The sequence below is a fragment of the Mus caroli genome, chromosome 18, assembly GCF_900094665.2.
Source record: "Mus caroli chromosome 18, CAROLI_EIJ_v1.1, whole genome shotgun sequence".
NCBI classification, from domain to species: Eukaryota; Metazoa; Chordata; class Mammalia; order Rodentia; family Muridae; genus Mus; species Mus caroli.
The window spans coordinates 29,924,748-29,937,305 of NC_034587.1; positions in this window are offsets into that span (position 1 = coordinate 29,924,748).

The window sequence follows — 12,558 nt, forward strand, 5'->3', positions numbered from 1 at the left end:
TCCTTCCTTCCTTCCTTCCTTCCTTCCTTCCTTCCTTCCTTTCTTTCTTTCTTTCTTTCTTTCTTTCTTTCTTTCTTTCTTTCTTTCTTTCTTTCTCTTTCCTCCTTTCTTCCTTCACAAACATGTGCAAGCGCGTGCGCGTGTGTGTGTGTGTGTGTGTGTGTGTGTGTGTGTGTATGCATGGGGCTCTCATATGCACAGATGCAGAAGGGAATTGAGATCAGAGGTTAACTCTGAGTGTATTTCTCAGTGACCTTTGAGACAGGGTCTCTCAGTGAATCTCACTGACCATGATCGTTGCTGACCATTAGACTGACCGGCTGAAAGCCCTGATGCTCCCCCTGTCTCTGGGTCCCCAGTGTTGGATCGCCAGCATGTGGCACTGCACCCAGCTTTCATGCAGGTGCCGGGGATTGAACCCAGGTCCTTATGCCTGCATGGCGAGGCAAGCACTTTACTGGCTGAACTCTCTCTAGCCCCAGGAGACGCTTTCTGAAGGGGATTTCTACTATTGTTATTTTTGGAGACGGTGAATGGGCTGGGCAGAAATCCTAAGTTTCAATCCTGTTTTGATTAATGAGTTCATTTGGGTAGTTCCAGCTCAGAGATGTTGGTATAGATATAGCCAAGGCCATTGGAATTTATTGGATAATATCAGACAGTCCTTCCAAATGTATCAGTTTTCATTGCTGTTAGAAGTGACCAGGGTTCTATCTTTTCAATATTTAGTGGTTTGGTTCTTTTACATGTACTGACTGTTGGGTATTGGCCTTAACTTGGTATAAATGGATACGTGTCATAATGGCTAGTGAACTGAAGGACTTGAAATCAATCAGATGGACTGGGCAGTGTAGGCTTTGGCACTGTGGTGGCTAGTTTAACTGTCAACTTGATACAACCTAGAATTGATGGGGAAGGAGGTCTTAGTGAGTTATCTTGCTCAGGTTGCCTTGTATAAGTCTAGAGAGAATTGTCTTGATTACCTTAACTGACATAGGCTATCTCATTCCCTGATTTGAGGACCTGGACTGTGTAAGGGTAGAGCGGTCTAGCTTAGTACAAGCATGCATATATTCACCCTCTCTCTGATCTTGGATGTGATATGACTAGTTTCTTTGAACTGCTGCCTTGACTTCCCTACAGTGATGGACTACAGTCTGCAATCCAGGAAACACTTAAGTTGATTTTCACACAGTTGTTTTAGTCACAGCAGCAGAAACGAAACCAGGACAGGAATTGACTCACAGGGGAATATCAGATTTGGTTTTCTCTCTTCTGTATACAGCTTTCACTTATGGGATATATCACACACAGAGTGGCTTGGAAAGAGGTATTCAATAAAAGTGGGGGATGGCGATGGTGATGATGATGATGATTTTGCTTATGGAACAGCGAGCAAGTATCAGGGTTAACTGAGAGTTTACTGCTGGATGAATCCCATTGGCAGTTTGTTATATCATCCAGCAAAAATGTGTTTTTCCTGTCCTCAGCATGAGCTCTGCAGCCAGCCCCTGCTGCCTGAGATCTGCCGTGCTGAGAGGAATGTTAGTGAATCTCACTCGGCATCCAGCAGAGACCTGGAATGTGTGTGTGTGTGTGTGTGTGTGTGTGTGTGTGTGTGTGTGTGTGTGTGTAAGGGACAGTCTGGGCCTTCTGCATCAGCCCTCCTTATGTGGGAGCACACACAGGTAGCACTGCTTCCCTAACCCTTTGGAGTGTGGATGACTCTTATGGACACTGTTCTGATGTGTGTAAAACTCAGTCAGGACCTGCTGGAGATGACACCCTGAGGTGTATCAGAATTCATTGCCTACACAATAGTGAAAGCCAGCGAACAGGAAGAGGATGTTCTCTGCCAGTAAGAATGTGACAGTAGACAGACTCTTGTCCCTAAAGCTGCTCAGTGCCTGTTTTCTCTGAAGTGTAAAACAATTAATACATAGGAGAAAGGAGAAAATGGTACTTACAGGAAACTTAAACGCCATAGTTTTCTCACTACCGGCACACTTGAAATTTGAAAACTGGACTGGAATCTCAGGGCATGGGAGCAGACCGAGTCTGAATATAGAAATATTTACAAACCAGTAAACTATAGACAGCATTCTTCGTACATATAAGGAAGATTTTTATTAGCTATAAAATATTTTGTTCCTTGCCTCTCTCCCCTCCCCCATCCTTCCATCTCTCTCCCCTCCCACTCTCTTCTTCATTCATTTCTCCATACACTTATCCAACCTGTCATTTATTCAATAGTTGTCCATGGATGACCCAGGGAAGTCACTTTGGGAACAAAGGGTGATTGCTAAAGAGTTGCCAGGAACAAAAGCAGAGTCAGAACTAGAGACACCAAGTCTCAGAGTAGAGATTATTCTCAATTATAGTGGAAGTGGAGATATCCACCCTAGTGTGGGCTATATAATTCCGTGGATTGTGGTTGTAAATAGCATAAAAGGGACAAGGTTGCTAGCTGATCATCAACTGTCATCTCTCTGTTTCTGGCTGTGGATGCAATGTGACCAGCCACCGTGCCTTATCTTTCCTGCCGTGGATTGTATACCTGGAATGTAAGCCAAAATAAACCTTTCCTTTATCTTGTTTCTAATAGGTATTTTTTTGCAGGAACAACAGAATTAACTAAGACACCTCTCCTCTGAAACCATGTCTGGTCTACATCCAAATGTTACCTTAAAAAATAAGCGTCTCTACTAACTCTTGAGACAGTACCAGATTGTCCCATAGCCTAGTTCTCTTCTGACTTTAGCCTCCTACTTTATTTCAAGTCATACTGGAATATGTCTACTGTCTCTATGTCATTGTGAGAATTAACAAAATAACTCATACAAAATACTAAGAAAGATGTCTGACGAATAATGGAATCTCAACAAATGTTGAGAAGTCTGTCTTCGTGTATTTCTGTGAAGACTTCAGAAAGGCAGTTAGACATGGAATTGCTGGGTGAAGGGTAGATAATTTTTAAATAACTGAGAGCTAGCAGACAACTGGAAATTTTCAATTGGACTTTTCTAGAATATAGACGTCCCAATTTGAGGAACCGGGGAGATGAGTCAGAGGGTAAAACACTTATCACACAGTATGAGGACTTGTGTGCATATTCTCAGAATCCCCATAGAGTCAGATGCAGCTGCAAGGGCATCTGTAATCCACGTGCTCGTGTGGTAAGAAGGAAGGCAGAGACAGGAAAGAGCTCAGAAGCTGTGGGCCAGCTAACCTGGTGTATTGGAACTTGTCTCAAAGGAGGTAGGAGGGGAAGACCAATGCCTGAGGTTGTCCTCTGACCTCTGTTCTTGTGCCATGGTATGCATGTGCCTGCTCTCGCACACACACACATACAAGAATGCACAGCATATGTGTACATCTCTCTCTCACACACACACAGAAGAATGCACAGCATATATGTACATCACACACACACACAAGAATGCACAGCATATGTGTACATCACACACACACACACAAGAATGCACAGCATATGTGTACATCACACACACAGACACACACACACGCACACAAGAATGCACAGCATATGTGTACATCACACACACACACAAGAATGCACAGCATATGTGTAGATCTCACACACACACACACAAGAATGCACAGCATATGTGTAGATCTCACACACACACAAGAATGCACAGCATATGTGTAGATCTCACACACACACACACAAGAATGCACAGCATATGTGTAGATCTCACACACATACACACAAGAATGCACAGCATATGTGTAGATCTCTCTCTCACACACACACACAAGAATGCACAGCATATGTGTACATCACACACACACACACAAGAATGCACAGCATATGTGTAGATCTCACACACACACACAAGAATGCACAGCATATGTGTACATCACACACACACAAGAATGCACAGCATATGTGTACATCACACACACACAAGAATGCACAGCATATGTGTACATCACACACACACACACAAGCATAGAGTGTAAAAATGATGAAACTCAGACACAGCATTAAGAAAATTGGGTTGAGGTTGTGGAGAATTATTAAAGCTGGCAATTTTGAGGGATCCAAAATTCTGAAGGAAGAAGGGAAGGAAAGGTTTGATGTCTGGCATCAGTTTTCCTGCTGAGGCTTTGCTTGTGGCTCGTCCTGGCTGAGAAGCCTGAGAAGAGTTCACAGTTTGCTTTTGAGGCTGAAGAGAAAATGGAATTCAGGGCCCCCGGGAAGAGGGGCTCTGGTCAAACTCCAGCTTCTGCGTGGGCTCTCTGACTTGTTAGTGGGCATGAATGTGCTGTGTGGGCTCTGTGGCTCGTTAGTCTGCATTTGTGTGCTGCATGTACAATGATTGGTGAATTTATACGATGAATTATTTTTTTCTCTCTGTGTGTCTGTGTATGTTTGTTGGTGTGCACATATATGTGTTCATGTGTGTGGAAGTCAGAGGACACCTTCAGCTGTCATTCTTCAGGTTCTGTCCATCTGTTCTTTGAGACAAGGTCTTTTGCTGACCTGAAACTCACTAAGTCAGCTAGACTGCCTGATTAGCAAGCCCTGGAGATCTGCCTGTTCCACTTCTCCAGAGCTGGTGTTACAGATGTGCACTGGCACATCTGACCTTTCAAACTGTGCGTTCTGGGGGTCAAACTGAGTTTCTTGTGCTTGCAAGGCAAACACTTTACTGACTAAGCCATGCCCCAGCTACAGATGTGTTATTATTAAGGACAGTCTAATTTACTTGCAGCTAAATGATAAGGGAAAGTAAAACATCGACTTGGGTAATGAAGTTCCACAGGTTCTGATAAATACAGCATCATGTGTCTCCTATGAAAGTGTCTTAAACAATAGGCTTTGCCACAAGCCTGCTCATTTTCACCTGTCCTCTCCCTTGAACTGTTAGCAGCTATCTCCATTTTACCTATTTAAAAGGCAAAAGCTATTTTGTCTTTTAGCTTTCTGTGACTGAGATAGAGTCTCAGTGTAAGGCCAAGGATAACGTAGAACTTTCCACATAGCCTAGACTGTCTTCAAACTCTACATCTTCCTTTTCAACCTCCTCATGCTGGGTTACAGTGCTTAACTAACATGCCAGGCTGGCTGGTGTCTACTATGACAGTGTCTGAACTCTCGTAGGTAATTTGGATAAAACAGTGTAATCTTCAGACCTCCTAAGATATGTATCTGAAGTGTGACACATCCTGTGGGATGGTGCTAGGGACTCTGTACTAACCAGGAAGGAGCAGAATCAAGTTGAATTTGGGACAACTAGCTGTAGTTTGCAGGAACTTGGAGAATTACTTAGGGTGTGATTAAAATCTGTATTTTTGGTCACTGAATATTTCTGTGTTGAATGCAAATATATAGAAAACGCCCTTTTGGCTCTCAATTTCCTTCTCTAATAGTCTTCCAAAAAAAGTATTTTTGTTTTTCAGTTCATTTATGTGTAGCACCGCATCTACAGGAGCTGGAGTTAGAGGAGATTGGTACCCACCCTGTGGTTGCTGGGAACTGCATTTCAGTTCTCTGCAAGAGCAGCCAGTGCTCTTAACCTCTGTGCCATCTTTTCATCCCTTGCTCAATCAAGTTTCTGATCTCTCTAATTTTCCTTAGTCTGAATAGCTCTTAAAAACCCTCTCTTGTTTTACTGCCTTTGTTTATGCAAGAAATACCCTTTGTCCCTCTATGCTTGTAAGATAGTCTCATCAATGGCTACTGCTTTGTTTGGAGTCTTAACTTTTACTTCTGACCTTTTTGATTGTTTCACTCCAAGGGAGAAACATGATGTTAATCTTTGTTCTTGTACTGACAAGGTGTTTTTCCTGTGTCTTCTTTCAAGTATTTCTAACCTGGCCAGCAACCCACTCACTCTGGAGCCTGAGATAGGAAGAGTCCAAGGTCAAGATCTTTATAGGTTCCAAGAGGAGAGTTTAAGGACAGTCCAAGCCATTTAGCAAAATTTGTCTCATAAAAAATAAAAAGAGGACAGGGCATGTAGCTTGGTGATGCTGCCTAGCCCATCTGAGGTTCTAGATTCAGCGCCCAGTAGTTTATCTTGGCCTTACGTTATGTAGTTATTGTACTGTAAGCCTGTATCTGTGTAATGTACCTGTTCTCTTGGTTTCTCTCACTCTACTACACTCAAGGTGCCAGTCCATGATTTCGAAAAGGTCTCAGGCACTATTACTTCACATGACTCCTCTGTTCCTTTCTGAAAAGAAGTTTTTTTTTTTTTTTTTTAATAAAGTTTTTACTTATTTGCTTTACATCTTGCTCACTGCCCTCCTCCCGGTCACCCCTCTACTTCTACTTTGAGCATGTGGGGGTCCCCCTGGGTGTTCCCCCACACTGGCACTTCAAGTCTAGGCACTTCCTCTCTCACGGAGGCCTGACAAGGCACCCCAGCTAGAAGAACATATCCTGCATGCAAGCCACAGCTTTTGGGAAAGCCCCTGAGTAGTTTTGGTTTAAGTGACTGGGTATTTTAGTAATGAATCAGGTTTCATTTTTATTTAATTTTCATTGTTTTTCTGTCATTGTTAATGTGGTCTGATGTGTGCGTGTGAATGCATATGCACACATGCATGAACATGCCGCAGTGTTGGGTGAAGGTCAGAAGATAGCCTGTGGGAGTTGATTTCTCTCCTTCCGTCATGTGGGTTGTCCTGGGGATGACTTCAGGTTAGGTCATCAGTCTTGGTGGCACGTGCCTTTACCCTGACCCATCCCATCAACCCAAGTTTCATAGAAACAAATAAGCAACAGCCACCAGGGAAACCCTTCACATTCATAATTTCTGAAGTTCTTTCTCACAGGTCAAGGTTTTCCTCTGGGACAATTTCCCTTCAGCTCCCAAGCAGACTATACTGTTTATTTTTTGATAGTATAGCAAATTGATGGTGACTTCCTTCTGTTCCTTCTGTTTTTGTGTGTCTTTTAGAATCTATATTTCACTTTTTGAAATATATGTATATATACTTACTAAAGTTTCTGCAGTACATCAGCATTCTGTTTATTTTAGCACTGAAAGACCTTGATTTACTCTCAATAGATGTCTGATTTTACCAACAAGGGAACATCTACCCTTATTTGTTTCTTTTATATATATATATTTTTAGCATTTTACAACACTCCTTCCATCTTCCGGCTTCTGTGTTTCTCCTGCTTCCACTTCACCTGTATTTCCTGAGTCTTAGAGTGTGTGATAGGCACGTCTTGTGTAGGGAATGAACACTTGACAGTCTCTTATTCTCAGCACTGACCACTGCAAAAAGACACTTCTCTGACTGAGAGCAGCTTTGTATATAGAAAATATTGTATATTTTATGTAAAATGTATCTTTGTATATAAACACTAATGCTTTCTAGCGAATTTGATATCTGCTTAGCAACCAATAGCAGGAGGCTCCTCCCTAGGTCCCATGACCTGCCCAGCCATGGTCTTTTGATGAGTTCACTGTACAAGGCATGCATCCTTTCTAGTGGAACAAGCCTCACCTCTAATCAGAAAGTGACTGGCTACCACATAGCAGTCTTGCAGTTATCACAGCAGGAGACACCTGCAGTTCTTTTCTTTGTGTGAGATGAGACTTCTCCTCTATCACTAGCTTTGTGATCTTCAACTATGATGCATGCACGTTGCTGTCCCTTTTCTTGGCCTATTCTTTGAACTTACAAGAATCCTAGAGGATTTGTGCATTTATTGTTCACATTCAATTTGTGTATTTTACTCATTATTTTCAAATGTTTATTTTCTGTTTTCACTCTTTTCTTTCCCTCTGGTGTTCTAATTACATATTAATTTGCCTGAGGTTGTTTTATTTTAACCAGTTATTTTTATTATTTCCATTGAATATAGTTTCTGGTTTTAAAACAGTTTGTTTTATATAATCTACTTTTAATACTATCATATGATATAATCCTAACTTACATTTTATATCAATTATATCAATTTGGGCTTTGCAGGTTTCAACACCTCTGTTAAACACACTGACTTTCCTTTCCTTCTTAAACATATGGAACCCAATATAATAAATGACACTATTTTCATCTACTAATTACATTGTCTCTGGATCTGTCCCTGTGGATGGAATTTTCTCCTCCCACTATTTTTTTCTCTAATCACATTCTCTACTGTTTTAAGGAATAATTAGACTGTAATTGTGTCAGTACTTTAACAGTGCAGTGGAAATATTAGGAAAGTATAGATGATTTGTCCTGAGAAACAAGGAAGATGTCCTAAAAGAGCATAACACAAAGCTAAGTAAAGTAAATACTGGAAAAAGACCAAGAACAGTGAAGAAAATGTCTATGACAAAGAAGAGCATATATAAAGGCATAAAAATGGAAGAAACATTCATTAAGAGGTGTGCTAGCAAAAAAAATAGAAGAAGTGTGCTGGGGGAAAGGGGGTGCTGGCTAGTTTAATGCCAACTTGACACATCTTAGAGTCACCGGAGAGATGGGAACCTCAATTGAAAAGTGCCTTATTAAGATCAAGCTGTAGACAGGCTTGTAGGGCATTATTTCTTTTTTTAATTGGTGACTGATGAGGGAGGGTCCAGGCCATTGTGGTGGTGTCATCCCTGGGCTGATGGTCCTAGATCAGTGATTCTCAACCTTCTTAATGATGCAACCCTTTAATACAGATCCTCATGTGTGGTGACCCTCAACCATAAAATTATTTTGTTGATATAACTGTAATTTTGCTACTGTTAATATCAGCCCCTCAAAGTTTATGACCCACAGGTTGAGAACCTCTGCCCTAACTATTAGAAAGCAGATTGACTCTTTCTCTCCCCCGACACCTGATCCTGAGCCTCTCCCATACTCCTCTCCATCAAGTGGGGGACATCTCTAGGACTTCTCAGAGACCTGGGGTGGAGGAGGCTCCCAGGAGTCTATAGGGATGACTTTAGTTGAGACTCCTAGCAATGGGGATATGGAAAATGAACAGACCACCTTCTGTAGCTAGGCTGGACCCCCAGTGGAGGAATAAGGGCACTACTTGATTTTGGTCCAAAATTTGTCCTATCTACAAGAATGCAGGGGCAAAAATGGAGCAGAGACTGAGGGAATGGCCAACCAATAACCAGCCTAACTTAAGACCCATCCCATGGGTGAGCACCAATCCCTGACACTATTAATGATACTCTGTTATGCTTGCAGACAGGAGCCTAACACAATTGTCCTCTGAGAGGCTCTACCCAGCAGCTGACCAAAACAGATGCAGAGACCCACAACCAAACATTGGAGGGAGCACAGAGAGTCTTATGGAAGAGTTGGGGAAGGATTGAGGGCCCTGGAAGGGATAGGGACTCTACAGGAAGACCAAAAGAATCAACTGACCTGGAACCTTGGGGACTTTAAGAGATTGAACCATCAATCAAAGAGCATACATGGGCTAGACCTATGCCTCCTTACAGATCTGTAGCAGATGTGAAACTCAGTCTTCATATGGGTCCCCTAACAACTGGAGTGGGGGATCTTTCTAAAGCTGTTGCCTGTCTGTGGATCCTGTTCTCCTAATTGAGCTGCCTTGTCTGACCTCAGTGGAAGAGGATGCGTCAGGCCCTGCAGAGACTTCATATACCAGGGTTAGGGAATACCCAGTGGGGGCCTCCACCCTTTCAGAGGAAAAGGGAAGGGGGATGGAGAGAGAGAGAGAGAGAGACTGTGTAAGGGGGGGGGCAAGAGAAGTAGGATAGCAATTGGAATGTACAGTGAATAAACAAACTAATTAATGGAAAAAGAGAAAGACTGAGAAAGCCATGAGAACAAACCAGTAAGCAGCACCCTTCCATGACCCATGTCTCAACTCCTGTTCCAAGTTCCTGCCCTTCTTGAGTTCCTGCCTTGGCTTCCTTCAAAGATAAAGGAAGTGTAAACCGTATAAACCCTTTCCTCCCCAAGTTGTTTTTGGTCATGTTTTCTCATCACAGCTATAGTACCCGCCAACTAAGCCAAGAGAATATTGGGAAGTTCCTCCTTTTATTTCTGCATTCTCTTTCCTCCTCCTCCTCCCCCTCCCCCTCCTCCTCCTCCATCTCTTTTTCCTTTTCCTCTTCTATACTTTTTCTCCTTCACCTTCTCCGCTTTCTGCTCCTCTCCCCCCTCTCCCTCCCCCCACCCCGTCTCATTTTTAGACTGGCTATCACCATGTGATGTGTCCTGGGCAGCATCGATCCCCCTGCTTCAGCCTCTTGAGTCTTAGATTATACATGCGTGTCAACCGTGTCTAGCACTTGTCCCTTTTGTTAGTTTAATCTATCTTAGGATTGGTCATGACTTATATTATGCACCTAGACGACAGCAGCAGGAGCCTTTCCTCACTGTGACCAGTGTTCACAGCTTGGAGATGGTGCTGGGTCAGAGCTTCCATTTCCGTGCAGCTGTGAATGGGAATGTGGTTGACTGCACAGAAGCTTCCTCAGCGTGTTTTGCCCTGAACTTGACGTAGGTACTAATACTTCACATCTATAATCGGAAGGGCAGGTCAGGATACTGACCAGGTTACTATACAGGCACAGCTTTGTCAACTGGGAACAGTGAGAGTCAGGAAGCCAGCATGGCTGTTTGACACAGTTGCTGCAAAGCTGAGCTGAATGTTGCAATTACTGTCACTCTGTCCTTCACTTTTAGGTTTTTGGTCTCTGTGTATTCCACTCTTGAGGGCTCTCTGCATCATGGTCCATTTTATGTATTTTCCTGAGAAAATTATCTCTGAGTCTTTCTAGGAAAATCCTAACATTAACTTTATCTGGTCTTATTTGGAAACCTTCATATGTCCTGAAAATCATTAAGTATAGATAAGCACATTAGGTAGATGTGGTCATTACTCCAGGAATCTTTTTTGGTTGTCTGTCCCTGAAAAAATTCAAGCAGTATAATTAGTGCAGGTAAATAGAGACAACTGACAAAGTCTAACTGGTCAGGAGAATAGGTTTCAGATTGAAGGCCTCCCTTTACAATATGCTTAGAGCTCTCTGAAAACATAGTTTAAAGATAGGGGTTGTACTAGCTAGTTTTGTGTCAACTTGACACAGGCTGGGGTTATCACAGAGAAAGGAGCTTCAGTTGGGGAAGTGCCTCCATGAGATCCAGCTGTGGGGCATTTTCTCAATTAGTGATCAAGGGGGAAAGGCCCCTTGTGGGTGGGACCATCTCTGGGCTGGTAGTCTTGGGTTCTATAAGAGAGCAGGCTGAGCAAGCCAGGGGAAGCAAGCCAGTAAAGAACATCCCCCCATGGCTTCTGCATCAGCTCCTGCTTTCTGACCTGCTTGAGTTCCAGTCCTGACTTCTTTTGGTGATGAACAAACAGCATTATGGAAATGTAAGCCGAGTAAATCCTTTCCTCCCCAATTTGCTTCTTGGTCATGATGTTTTGTCCAGGAAAAGAAACCCTGACTAAGACAGGGGTCATACATGGTACACCTCTGGAGGAATAGAACTTAGTAAATAAAATAGATTGACTAAAATAAACTATTCCTACTTTATAATATAGATGATGAAACAATATCGTAAAAGACTTTAGGTATTAGTATTTGCCATTCATAAAAAGACCAGTTCAGATGTTTTCTGTTTGTCTGGAATGCTTTAAAACAGCAAACAGTGGGAGCCTAAAAGCTGGCTAATATAATATATATAAAGTGATATATGTGTTATTGCTTAGGAAGAAATGTTCTTTAGATTCTTTAAATTGGAGTTTTAGGGCTGATAATAAAAATAAAATCTGTTCTGTTTGTATTTTCTAATTGTGACTGAACTTGTAACCCTGGACATGTAATGAAAAATTATACACATAATTTGTACTTCTTGGATAATCATTATTCTGTCTTTGTTCTGTGAAACATGTATCAACAAAGAAGCACCTGATTGCCAGTCAGTCAGAGCTGCAGGATTCCCCTGACCACCAATGCACTTTGACTCCCTCCCTCCTTTTGCCTACTCCTTATCTCTGCAGGACAGCCCAGGCAGCAATGACCACTAGCTGGGGAAGGACCCAGGCACTAAACCATCAATAATTTCTCAGCGGAAGGATCAAGAATCAGTGAAGTTATGGTCCTTATTGAAGACTAAATTGTACCCAAGGTTAGAAAATGCACGTGTGGAATGCTGATCAGTTTGGCACAAAGCCTACATTTCTCACCACGTTCTGCCATCAACCACCAGGGCCCAGTGCCTAAGTCTAAAGGAGTTACTACCATCTCAATGAACGTCAAGTTTATTAGAAGGAACAGCTTACTAACATGAGTCATTGGAATGAACCTATTTGTTCATGAAGAGCGAAATGAAGTCAATTCTATTACTTTCATTTTAGAGGGAGGAACTGAGCATTAGAAAAGCCCTGTCAGGTGGAAATGGATTTGGCAAAGTGGTTTGATTACATGTTCCCTTAATTTACCTTACAAACTCCTGCAATCTCACTGTTCGTGCTTTTCCAACATAATACGCATGGGATGGTGAGACTATCTCGTGTGCATCTTTAGGATTAGAGCATAAGGTGAGCTCATGTTACAGGTTTGACAGGCACCAAAACAGGCAATGTTATAAGAAACATTTGGTTTG